A 13,735-nucleotide genomic window follows, 5' to 3' on the forward strand; every position below is an offset into this window, starting at 1 on the left:
TTTCTTTACTTTGGTATTTTTGTTTCCTATTCTGGTTATATGGATGCAGTCTCTTCTCTTACCTTTTTGGAAACATTAACGATAAAGCCTTACAGTGGACATTTTATCCTGCTTCCTGGATTTTCTCTTTTCCCTTTTATTTCCTTTGTGATCTTTGATTATATTTTTCTTTATTCCTTAGCTCTTGTATCTGAGAGATCAAATGTCTTTGGTTACTGGTTGCCCATTGATTTTAAAGATGGGGGCATGAAACTGTGGATCAGAAACTGTGTGTATGTGGTGGGGGACAGAGGACCAACTCTGGGCTCCCTCAAGTAGTGGTAAGGAAGGGATGAAATATTTTATTATGCCCACCTGCTTAATTTCAGGAGCCACCACTTGCACCTCAGTTTCCCTTCCTGCATTCCCTGTTGTTCCATTTCTTTATAGAATTAGCCTCTCGCCCTTCTGGGTTAGATTTTGTTACATGGGGTTTGGAGCAGAGCCAGGGATCTAACTACTCTTTATACAAACTTTCAAATAGTCCTCGAGGTTTATAGCTTTAGCAGCGCTAAGTCATTAATCCTCAATCATTCTGTGTCTTCCAAAAGTGAGCCATCACCTCCCAGCCACTCTCTGCTCTCCATTCCTCTTTGTCTTGCAATTATTTTAGTGGGGAGAAAGATAAATGTGTGTGTTCAATCATAATCTTCACCTGGAAATATCCCACTGAGGCTTTTCTGTGGCTGCATATCACAGAGGAAATATCTAGGCAAATCATGGTTGTCAACCAATCAAATGCCTCATATGTTTATGAAAGTCCAAAAATAAAAGAATGAGTTGGCACTTCCTCTCTCCTTTTATCATTGATGCCAAGGTTGAGATTAGTTCATTCTCACCAGTCCAGGGTATATGTTATCTCTGACAACTAAATACGACTGTGGTGTTCAGCCTCTAGGGATGAGAGACTTGTTATTTCCTTAAGCATCTTGAAGCAGGTGAGAGACATAGATAAGAAAACCAAATAAGCCAAGACTAAAGTTTAATATGGCTAGTCTGAGGTTGGAAAGCACTTTAGGCCACATAATCACAGCGAGGAACCATTCAGCTTACACTGAGGCAAACATCACAGGGACTGGAGAGATGCTGTATTAGTTATCTACTGCTGCATAATAAATTACTCCAAAACTTAGTGCTTAAAAGAACAACAGGGGCATCTGGGTGGCTCAGTCAGTGAAGCTACTGACTTTGGTTCAGGTCATGATCTCACAGTTTGTGCTTTTGAGCCCCACATCAGGCTCTGGGCTGACAGCTCAGAGCCTAGAGCTGGCTTTGGATTTTGTGTCTCCTGCTCTCTCTGTCCCTCCTCCTCTCTCCTCTCTCTCTCTTAAAAATAAATAAACATTTAAAAAAAAGAACAATAAACATGTACTGTCTCACACAATTTCTGTGGATCAGGAATTCATGAGTGGCATGGCTGGGCAGAGCTAGGTCAAGGTATATTCTGAAGTTCAGTTAGATGGTGACTAGGGCTTTAATCACCTGAAGGCTTGACTAGGGCTGGAGGATTGGCTTTCAAAGGTCACTCACTCACATGGCTGCCAAACCAGTACTGGCTGTGAGCAGTAGACCTCCGGCTCTTCTCCCTGTGGGGCGTTTGAACGTCCTCACAACATGACATCTATTATTCCTCAGAGCGAACAATCTAAGAGAAAACAAAATAGAAGTCCCAGTGGCCTTATTACTACTAGACGTTGTTCACTGTCAGACCTGACCAACCCTGATTCGGTGTGGAGAAAGACTAGCAAAGGCTTAATACCATGAGATAAGATCATCAGAAGCTAATGATAACAGATGTCAGGCCCTTCTATGGATGTAGAGAGGTGATTTGGGGCTAAGGGGAGTAGTGGAGGGGTTTAGGGATTGGTGATAAGTACCACATATGCAAAGGCTCCAGCGTAAAAGCCAAGGGAGTGCTGGTTGGTTTGATATGTTGGAAGCTCATCATGGGTAGGAATTGCAGCTGGAAGTGAACCTAGAAAGGTTGACAAAGACCAGGTTCTGACGTTTTTGGCTTCCGCAGACCAACAGAAGAGTGTCCCTAGAGTGAGAGAACTATGATGACTAAAAACTAAACCCCTGATGATCTTATCTCCTGGTATTAAGCCTTTGCTAGTCTTTCTCCACACCGAATCGGGGTTGGTCAGGTCTGACAGTGAACAACGTCTAGGTAGTAATAAGGCATTTTAGAGGCAGAAAGATGGTAGGAAGCTGCACAAACATCAGAAAATATGTGCACCTTTCTCTTCACTTCCTTTTGGTTTTATTTAATGTTGGTGATGGGCATTCTGAGGTTATAGGAGTCTTTGAAGAAATTTCATATGAAATATTCAAGAATCATTTAAACCTTAAGAAATGAGCCCATAGGGGTGTCCCAATGCTGTTTAACAGGTGTGAACACATTGTACTAAAGGGGAACCTGGGAACCTCTGCTCCTCCAGCAGAACCAGTATTTATTTCTTGCTTCTTAGTTATCTCAGTTACTGCTCTGAAAAATGAAAGCGCCCTCTGGCTTGGAATAGAGAATGGAATGGAAAGGTTCTGAAGTTCATGGGATCTGCTTTTATTATGCTAATGAGATTTGGAATGATGAGGGTATCCACATGGAGGGATATGGTGGCTGTGTCCGAGCTCCTGTCTCTTCTCTCTCTCTCTCTCTCTCTCTCTCTCTCTCTCTCTCTCGTTTCTGTCTATCACTTGCTGTCTCTGTCTCTCTATTTCTTTCCGTTTTACAAGATAACTTGTAAGAATCAGCTTACAAAGTATTTTCCAAACTCATATGCGGCTAGAAGGAAAGTGAATTTGAAAAAGGCCTGGGGACATTTGGGTGGCTCAGTTGGTTGAGAATCTGACTCTTGATTTCCACTCAGGTCATGATCTCATGAATAGTGGGATCCAGCCCCGGCTGGGGCTCTATGGTGACAGTCCAGAGCCTGCTTGGAATTCTCTCTCTCTAAAAAAGAGGCCTGATACGTTGCATTCCAGTCAGTAAGAACTGCTTGCTGCTGTCAGCACGTCAGTCCTTTCCCTCATACAACTCAGTATTCCCATTGCTTTCTACCAAACCCTGCTTCTATACATGGAACAGAGGAGGGACAAGCACAGATTACCAAGAGTGTTAGCCAGAACTCTGCCCCTAGGTGACAACCAGATCATGTGACCTCTCCCTCTTAGCTTTATTTTAAGTTCCCTTTTGGCTGCTGTGTCAACCTTTGTTTCCATAGTTTAAAGACTTCCTCAGGCATTTGGGAGAAGAGTGGTGATACTTTTTGAGTAAGAAAGTACATGGATCAAGGCCTACAACGTAGATGGTCATTATCTGTTTGCTGATGATTAAATTATCTGCTGTAAATTTTAAAGGACTAGATTTTAAAGTTGGTGGGGAATGCAAGAAACAGGGCTCCCCAGTGATTATCCAACAGACAATTTTTGACAGGAGTTGAAGGAAGTAAGATACAACTATTGAGACATTGCCCAAGAAGTAAAACCAAGGGGCGGTGACTTGATTAGGGGAGTCCAGAGCTTCTGGAAACACAATGACATCGTTGAATGAAAAAACAGAGGCCACTAATCACCAAGCTTGATTAGTTTATAACTTTTCCTTGAACAGGCCAATAATATGAACACCAAATATGGCTGAAGTAGCTGATGGCTGGCAACTTTCTCTTACTTTATGTGGCTTTGCTTTTATTACAGTGTTTTCAAGACATAACATTTTCTTATGTATGTGATATTAAGAGGTGGCACTTATGAGGGAATGAACAGAGTTCATAAAACCACAATAATATTAGAGGTAAACTAGGAAAGTTTTCAAAAGTCATGTCTGGGAATACAAACTATTATTTTTTTCAATTGTCTTTATGTTTATTTATTTTTGAGAGAGACGCAGAGAGACAGAGCATGAGCAGGGGAGGGACAGAGAGAGAGAGAGGGAGGCACAGAATCTGAAGCAGGCTCCAGGCTCTGAACTGTCAACACAGAACCCAAAAGGGCTTGAACCCACGAGCCATGAGATTATGACCTGAGCCAAAGTCAGATGCTCCACCAACTGAGCCACCCAAGTGCCTTGAATATGGATTATTTTTAATTTAATCAGAGATAGAATGAATCATGCTATAAAGAGGGAGTTTCAGATTCATGGCCATCTATTTATACCATCTGAGTTCACAAAAGACTCTAGACAGCCACTGCCCCCAAAATATTAACTGTAAAAGTCAGGAATGTACAGCTGAATGTTAAAAATAAAAATGTCTTTGTTATTTCATGAACATAAAGACATTTAGTCAAGTGGAATGATTTGTAGCAGAATCACAAAAATGATCCTTATAAAAAGACATTGGTTTTGGAAATCTAGCCAAAGAAGGCTTTAATGGCTTTCCCCCAGTTATATCAGATATTACTATACATTATTAACAACTTTGAAAATGTAAGGAGTATGGAGAAGACAATAAAAACTACCCCCTACTACTACCAACAGTATGGGTCTTCTTTTCCTGCAAAATGGTAAACTTAACTATATCAGGCACTAGGGATTAAGCCGTTTGTGTTTGTGAATTATTCATATTTTCATATTTTTCATAAGTGTACATTTCCTTTTTTTCACTGAAATGTTTAAAACTGCAATTGACTGTGAGGAGGACAGTAATTTTTCTGTAATGTTATTCTGTCACCACTAACAGCAAATTCTTGTTTTCTAAATTGTTATTTATTTTATTCTATTTTAAACATAAGTTATACATATTGAACATGTGCAGCATGATTATGTGGTATACATATACAGAGTGAAATTATTTCTACAGCCAAGCTAATAAACATTTCATCTCTTCATGTAGTTTCCATCTGTGTGCATGCATGGTGAGAACACTTGACATCTACTCTTTTAGCAAATTTCCAGTATTAAATGCAAAAGTATTAGGTATAGTCATCTCACTATACATGAAGTCTGTAGACATATTTATCTTATATATAACTGCAAATTCTTGTTTAAAGTATTCTAGACACTGTCATTAGGATGTCCCATGTGCAGCAAGATTAATGTTACCTAAATGATCTGATATTTATGATGCATTTCTTGGTAAGGAATACATGACTAATATGTTATAAACATACATAGGCCCTATATGCTGGGCAGTTTAATATGAATGTATGACTTTCAGGCTATCTGTTGAGTTGTCCCTAGGTCAAAGATTTCCTTAGTAATTCTGTCAGGACTAAAACTAAACTGTAGGATCTTAGCAAAACAGAGTTGCACCTGAGTGTAACTTGGAAGTATAAACAGGGTATTTTAACATCTAATTGTTTTCCCCACATCCAGGGCTCATTATTGGCCTTCCTATCTGCCATCTTTTAATTCCAGAGTCTTTGGCCTGAGATATGCCCTTGAGTTTTAAAACCTTAATGTCTTTCTGTCCTTCACACCAACTACTAGAGACGTGTATTCATAAAGGAATACACTTTGGCAGCAATTAGGTAGAATAAATATTTCAATTGAACCAGACAGACTTTGCTTTTCATTACTTCTCACTGAAAAGCTTGGCCTCTGCAGGGCTCAGGCAGCCCCAAGATAAGGCCTTGCCCAAATAGTGCAGGCACAAAGTAGGGAAGCTGACCCACATACACAATAGTGTTGCAATGTGGTCATCGAAGAAAGAAGGGTGGGTGGGGGGAAGTCCTTAACTCACAGTGAAAGTAAATGGAGAAGAAAGTTGACCCCCAGAATCCTCTAAACTCTGATTACATTAGGCTGGGATCTTTCTTTTAAAGATGGCTGTAAGAATGGGGTTTTGTTTTTCTTTGTGTTTTTGCTGTTGTGCTTTTTAGTTCGTTTTTCTCCAAGGAATCATGTGAAAAAAAACCACTGTTGTTTGAAGACAATTTTTTTTTACAAATGCGGCTGGTTAAAAAAAAAAGTCTAAACAGTTTTCGGTTTATAGCCCATCTGTGATTTGATTTTGCTGAACTAATACAAAAAATAATAATTTGGTAAGATAGCAAATCTTTTACCTAGAAGCCTTTCTGGTAATGCATTACCAGTAGGAAAGTCAGATAGTAAATGTACTCTTAGTGACCTATGGAATGAAAATACAGTGTTGGAAGAAAATAAGGTTTTCCATCTGCTTTGTTTGTACCTCACTATCCTATTCTATTAGCAGTTGTGGCACAAGACCTCAGAACTCAGGACTTATTTCTGGTCACAGTGACATTTTATAGGCCCATGTGATCCCCAATAAAAAATAAAACAGGAAAAGTTCCTAGATACCCAGTGAAACATATACTGCTGTGTGGACTGAACTATGTCATCTCCCCTTCTGTGTAAGTGAAAATCTTGCAAAGTAGCATCTAACTTGTGTTCCCAGTAGGCAACAATTCCACCCAACACTTCAAATAATTAATGTGAAAGTATATATACAGGTTTCAGGGAAATATTGAATGTCCCCTGTATTGATACCATATTGTGTTACAACTTTCACAATGAGTTGCTAAAAAATATACTCCATGAAGTCAATTCAAAATTGCTGCCCAGTCTATCTATCAGTTGCCTTGGATTCCCCACATATATTTTAATATTATGTCCTTTATCCTCACAAAACTACAAAATTCCAAGGCAGAGGAGATGTAACTGAATGAGGTATAGGAGAAGTTTGAGGGCTGTGAAGATTGTCCCAAACACAAATCATCAATTCCTTATTATGTTGGTAGAGTAGCAAGACTGTTTAGTATCAGTCCACTATTTTACAATGTTTTACGGAAGGAACTTCTATGTCCATGACTTTGCCACTGTGACTGAGTCTACATAAAGGAGGTAGGATACATGCTATCATTTGAATTATAAGAACAAAACACTCAAAAATTTCATAATGTGCTCAGGTTCTAGAGCAAGACTAGAAACTAGATCTCTCATTTCCTTCCCCAGCAAGCGAGAGTAGCATGAAGAAATAGTTCTCACAGCAAAGTAATAAATGGACATCCTACCTGTCATCACAACCTCAATATAATATAAAATGCCAGTCCTTTAGCTCACATAATCCTTGAAGATTCCATTGTATCTTGAAAACAAATACAGAAATGTATATTTGTTAAGCATGTGATATGTGCTAAGCACTGTTCCAGGTATTTTGTAAATAATTTCCCTGGACGAATCTGGGCTCTTGCTGAAGACTTAGAATGGGAGAGTTTAAATAAGGGGTCTGTGGGGCACCTGGGTGGCTCAGTCAGTTAAGTGTCCGACTTTGGCTCAGGTCATGATTTCACGGCTTTTAAGTTAGAGGCCCGGGTCGGGCTCTATGTGGACCGCTCAGAGCCTGGAGCCTGCTATAGATTCTGTGTCTCACTTTCTCTGCCCCTCCCTCCCTCATCCTCTTCCTCTCTCCCTCTCTCCTTCTCTCTCAAACATACGTAAACATTAAATAAAAAACAAACAAATAAATAAGGGGTCTATTGAAGACCCTTCCAACTTTAAGATGACATGATTCAAAGACTTGAGATTCCAAACTGAAACACAAGACCAAACTAAAAACTCACATCCTTTCTGAAAGTAAACACTTAAGTCAACCATATCTTCCCACTTTGCACACACCTGTCCTTGAACATACTTACCCCACTCTCACCTGTCACTGTCAAAGCACCCTGATTGGGCAAAGCTGGTACTCATATACTTGGATTAAATGTCACCACAGAATAGTAATTTCATCCCTGGGCCAGTGATTTCCTATGTGCACCGTCTTCCCTTGAGACCATCTGGATCTAATTAATGCCTGATATCTTCAATTACCCAACAATGCCCCCTACAACATAAAGGTCAAGAAGGCAAATAGTTTGCCTATTTTGTTTATTGCTGGATCATCAGTCCCTAAAATTGTGCCTGGAAATATAAGCAGCTCAATAAGTATTTGTTGAATAAATAATTGGTTTTCAAAATGCTTATTCCAAATCAGAGAAGGGAAGACAAACCAAACCTCTGGATTATTTATCAATGTCTATTTTCCACCTTCTACCTGAGTGAATCTGTTTTAAAGAATTTAACAAAGGTAAGAATCTCAGGTTGTGACATCATGTTCCAAAGCATTTATAAGAGACGCACCCTTAATGTCATAATGTTCAAATTTAGGCGGAGCACAGATTTCCCGCAAGCCCCGCCTCCCAGGCTGGGAGGAGGGACTGTGATCATCCTAATCCTCCTGCAGTCTCATCGTGCATTATGTAGACCTTAATTCTCCCAGTGCCAGTCCATGCGATGGCAAGGGACGAGCTGAAAATAGTGCCTCTTGTTTTCCTGTCTGATCTAGAATTTCCTCGCCTTGTGAAATTATGCTCAACAAGTAGTCCTGTCTAACTATAAGGTGCTTTGTAACAAAGGATCAAAGGATCAAATTAGATCGTTGATAGGATGTCCTGTGAAATCTAGGCTGTGAGACATGTAATCCTCTGCTTTTCCACAAGTACATCATGGCTCTTATTCAAAGGGTATGGATCTCAGTATTTCTACTTACTGTGCAGGACACAAACACGTTCTCTAGAGCTAGACATTCACCCTTCTCGCCCTTATTTCTCAGAAATCCAGTCTCATCGCGTGCCTTCTCCATTGCCCATGATGTGCAGTGTAAACTTTTCACCAGGGCTTACTCTTTAGGGCATAGAAGCTGTCGTCTGAGGACATGGTATTTTCTTACACAGTCAGCTATAATCACTGCTATCATCCACAGTGGTGCATAATGCCAATGAGTGCCTAACACAGAACTCAGGGAACTCAATCTAAGGAAGATTTCCTGGAGGAGTAAGAAGAGGATATATCCAGAAAGTTCAGGATCGACAGGTATTCCTATAATGGGTTGTAGATAAGGGGGAGAGACTTAGTTCTGGGCAGCCTTACCATGATGGGGAGCCCTCAGGGATCTGAGTGAGTAGAAATAGAAAGGTCTCCAGGTGTACTTTTATTCATTTCTAACTTAAGCAAACCAAAGTGCCTCTTTGGATTAAAACTCTAGCATGGTCTGTCTGTGTGTTGCTAGGCATGCACAAAGTCTGAATATTTTTTTTAATCCTTTTTCATTGGGACAGCAGTATATAATCCTGTTATCCAGAGACAGAAATGAGGTTCAAAATACCTAACAGACTTGCTGAGGTCCCTTCATTGATTGAACATATCTTAGAACTATAGTCCCCACATGCCATCTTGTGCCCATGCAACCACTCGCTTGATTTCATTTAGAATACTAAAGACCAGAGGCACCTAGGTGGCCCCGTTGGTGAAGCTCAGACTTTGCCTCAGATCATGATCTCGTAGTTCATGAGTTCAAGCTTTGCACCAGGCTCTGTGCTGACAGCCCAGAACCTGCAGCCTGCTTCTGATCCTGCTTCTCCCTCACACTCTGTCTCTCTCAAAAATAAAATAAACATTAAAAAAATTTAGAACAGTAAAGACTAGCATTGCCAGGACTGAGTACTGACTGCTGTTTAACCACCTATGTGAGGGCTCGGCTGCCTTCCAGATCCTACCCGTTTCATTTGTGCCCCAGCTCCCTCCTTCTCATTTCAGCCAGTACATCCAACACTGAGGAGAGGAAAATGAACTTGTAATGAAGCCCATGAACCCCAGTGAGCACCAGCTGTCTCTAGAGAGTATTTGAGAGAAAACTATGCAAGCTTTAAATTGTTCCTTAGAATTTAATTATTGAAAAGCACTTGAAAATCTTGGTTTGGGGATGTTATCTACTCATCAATGCATTTTTATGTCTTCACACAAAAGCTAGTCTCAGAAATGGAGGAAAGACATTAAGATGAGTCTTTAAAAAATAGTGCACTTTTGTGGCATTCTTTTTAACAAGGGTTTATTGAGTATTCAATAGGTCCAGAACTGGAGACTCGGCATGCAAAGATAGATCACAGTTTCCATGTTGTCAGAGATTTTGCAGTTTGAAACAAAGTGATCATGGCATGATGAGGTATGTGTTGTATGAGTAATTTAACAGAAAATGCTATTAAGGAGGGGAAAAAAAAGACTAATTGGTGTTAACGTTTCTTTCCTGTACCTCCACCTGTGAGAAAATGGTCATTGTTGAGGTTCTAATGGACAATGGAAGAGGATTCTATTGGATTTGCACTGTCTGGGGTAGAGAGAGAGAATGGAGCAGAATTTCTGAGTTGGAGCAGTCGAAGAGGCTGGAAATGAAATCCAATCTTTGAGTGAGAGTTGGACACTGAGGAGGGAATTGAAAACAGGTGTGCTTCTGGCACCTTCTGCTCTGGGTGATGTGATGACAGATGGACCTGCTCCTGGTCCAGTGTGGTCCCTACCATGGGTCCTTTGGCCATCTCTCTCTGGTCCACAGTGCTGACTACAGATGGGGTGACAGAAGGAAAGCTCTGAGGTGGCATCTGTAGTCAATGCTGTGGACCAGAGAGAGGTGGTCAAAGAACCCAACGTAGGGACCAGCCAGACCAGAAGCAGGGTTCTTCATTTCTCTTCGGATGACACGTAAGCACCAGGTCCTCATATACCTCACAGTAGGAAGGAGGACTCTGCACTAACTCAGATTAAATAATCTGTCATACAGATGAAAAGGGGGCTCTCTGAACAGATTAAGTATGATTAGAAGAAATTTTAAAAGATATATATTTCTTGCACTTGAGGTTTGGATAATGAAATGTCTTCCTATGGCTCCTCCTCCTTCACCTTCAACATCCCCCTACTAATTGTTTTATATAACTTTGGCAGGATTTAGTTCACAGAACCAGTCAGGGCTCTTTGGCTGCAAGCAACAAAAATTCAGCCTTAGTGCATTTAAGCAAAATCATATCCCCTGGAAGGATAGCAAGAGGTGAAATGATTAGATTAGAGGAATGAGGCAGGAATAAGGCAGTTACACAGAGTTACAGTCCCACTCGCCCAGCACACATTCATGGGGACAAGGTGGGTAACTGACATTTCAGTCTTTTAATCTAAGATTCAAATCCCAGAGAAGGAATCCCCAATTGGTCTATGCTTAACCTTTTTTTTTTTCCTTTTTTTTGGCCAGGACAGCCCCTGAAGGTAACTTCCATACTGATTCTACTGCAGAAGAAATATTTTTTCAAAACCAAGCCGAGGTGTTGTTTGGAAAGAGAGATTGATGGTGGCTCACTTACAGAGAATAACTATGGGGCATATCTTCATGACTTTGGCTCATCACCAACTACCAGTCTTCCTGCCCTGTCCGTCTCCTCACAAATCTACTGTCCACCATAGTCTGCCCAGCTCACTGCTCTTCCTTTTTTATTTTTTTTTCAGAATTGGCAGAGTCTCAGAGCTTCAGACTTTTCTCATTAAACTCTACTTTGTATATCATAGGATTGTTATAATAAGAAAACAATAAAATGCAGACAAAAGATATAACATAGTATAGCTTGAACTCTGAAATAATATAATAAACATTTGGATGCTATCTGACATCAATGAACTTCAATAGAATCTTACTTTGAACCCTCTAGGTTCTGAATTGTGTTAGAAGGATCCGTGCAGGCTCCAGTCTACTGGACCAGCAGTTCACTCTCTAAGGGCCCCATCCTTATTGTCTCCACCTCTCAGTTCCCATGTCACTAAGTACTGGCCATGGATCTCTTCCTATGGCAAGAGCACTAGTGTCTGAGTCATGTAACAGGTAAACTGTGCCTAAAGTCTTTTGAAGCTGGGCCAAGGGCAGAATATTGAAGAAGAAAAGAAATTTAGAAAAACGTTTAATGTGTAAGTTGGGCCTTAGAAGGACTGGTTAATAGTTTGAGCTAATCACTACATAATTAGCGACCTCCATAACCTCTTTTCAATGTTATCACAAGGCATTGCTCTTGGCTTCAGCCTTGGTTCTCTCCCTCAGCTACACTGTCCCAAGCAGAACAGGCAATGTCCTGTGTCCCTTAATCCAGTCCTTCCCACATTCCTGACCAGTTCCACACCTAAATGAGATACTTCAACATGGATTGTTCTGGTATCATCCTTAGCCTCTGGCTTCACATCAAGCATGACTCCTGAGCTTCTGGGGGGCTTCTATAAACCCATAATGAGCTAGAGTCTCCATCAGTTCCAGCTCCATTGAGTTCAAGCAAAGGCCGAGAATGGCGGGTCCAGAGGACACCATTACTAGTTTGTTGTAGTGAGAGACGGGGTTAGTATTAGGATGAGATTCCAAGCAATGAGCAGAAGACACTCAAGAACACTCAAGGAATTTTTAATAAATTCAGGTTGATGAAGTTCTCCTCTGTATTTCTGCTCTTCATAAAAATAAATTTTTGCAAAAAATTTACCGCAAAGTTTGCTTCCTTTCAGTCAGACCTCCAACTCATCTCTGAAAATGCGTGGGTCACAAGGAGAATATTTCTACCTTAAACCTGTCCTCTGTATGCCAGAATTATTTATCAAACTGCTATTTGACTTCTCCATTTGGAGAAGATACATCTTCATTTCAAATCAACTGCTCCAAAATGGCAACTACCATTTTCCTCTTCTCTTCCCCATGCTTGTGTTCTGTCCCTACCTTCTTCCATCAGTATCTTCAGCCCACTTAGATTCCCAGAAGACTCTGGCTTCCTCCTGGCTCCCCAGTGACCATGACTTCTCATTCTGGCAACCTGCAGACCCAGAAAGTGTGCCATATTCCCAGCTTCCTCTTCTCTCCTTCCTCCATCCATTCTCTGACTCCTTAAATGTTGGGTCAGATCCCAAGTTGAGAAAGTGCTATGCCATTCCTCTGAAAGGACTCTTTACTTTTGTACATGGGAACCCAAGACTCATGGAGACAAAGGCATATCCATGACAATATGTGGCTTAGATAAAAAGCCACCTTTCATTTTATGAACCTTTAGAGAATTCCGCCAAGGGAGTGGGAATCAGCTTAAGTGTCTTTGTATATAAGATATTCAAATAACACGTATGGGAACTTTAGTAATGAACACATGTATATAGAATTACAGATTTAAAATTTGATGGGAAAAATAGAAATGCACCTTTGGGATTATCTGGTTCTACGTCCATGCCTTATAAACAAGTGATTTTGCCTTAGGGACTGTCAGACTCAGAGTCCCACAGTGAATAAATGGCACTGTGGGGCTGGCTCCTCACCTCCTGGGATTACTGCTCTTTCAAAAATGTCTGGCCACCTCCATTGTAATTAGATGCTATGAGATTACTTTACAGTACACTAGGTACAAGAAACATTTAAGAATAACAATATGTATTATTTGCTTCAATGTTTAAGGCCTATGAATGTTAACTTACTCAATTCTTGCAAACACAGAAATACAAAAATTAAAATTGTTATTCAGATTTTATGAGTAAGGAAACTGCGGCCCAGAGAATAGTATACTGCCCAGTGGTAGGCAATATATGAGGTTGGCATTGCTGGTTAAATTAGAATTATGATCATACCCAATGAGGCAGCAAACTCAAGCCCTGTCAATGGGTCAGTCAGAGGTAATATTCATTGACCATTTGTTCTGTTCCCAGCATTGTGACCCGTTTGTCACCTACCTTGTTTCAACCACCACTATGCAACTAGGTATTCCCAGAAGCACACTGTCATTGGTGACAAATTCTATTGCACTTGTGATGCTGGTGAGGGAGTGATGGGGGAGCAGAAGGCAAGCTGACAAGACCCAAACACCCCACCCCCACCCCCAGGTGGGAGATGCACAATATTCCTCGGACACCCCTGTCTGTCCAAGAACA

The 13,735-nt window shown here is 40.7% G+C and overlaps 1 long non-coding RNA gene across 2 annotated transcripts; it reads left to right on the top strand.

Moving 5' to 3' along the window:
* Positions 1-9,890: 9,890 nt before the first annotated feature.
* LOC115292954 lies at positions 9,891-11,405 on the top strand. 2 transcript variants are annotated; one of them, XR_003909258.1, is made up of 2 exons: positions 9,891-9,980; positions 11,055-11,405. It is a non-coding gene; the product is annotated as an uncharacterized LOC115292954 (long non-coding RNA). The 2 variants fall into 2 exon arrangements; XR_003909257.1 differs by lacking the exon at positions 9,891-9,980 and adding an exon at positions 10,171-10,257.
* Positions 11,406-13,735: the final 2,330 nt, after the last annotated feature.

The sequence above is a fragment of the Suricata suricatta genome, chromosome 5 (assembly GCF_006229205.1).
Source record: "Suricata suricatta isolate VVHF042 chromosome 5, meerkat_22Aug2017_6uvM2_HiC, whole genome shotgun sequence".
Taxonomy (NCBI): Eukaryota; Metazoa; Chordata; class Mammalia; order Carnivora; family Herpestidae; genus Suricata; species Suricata suricatta.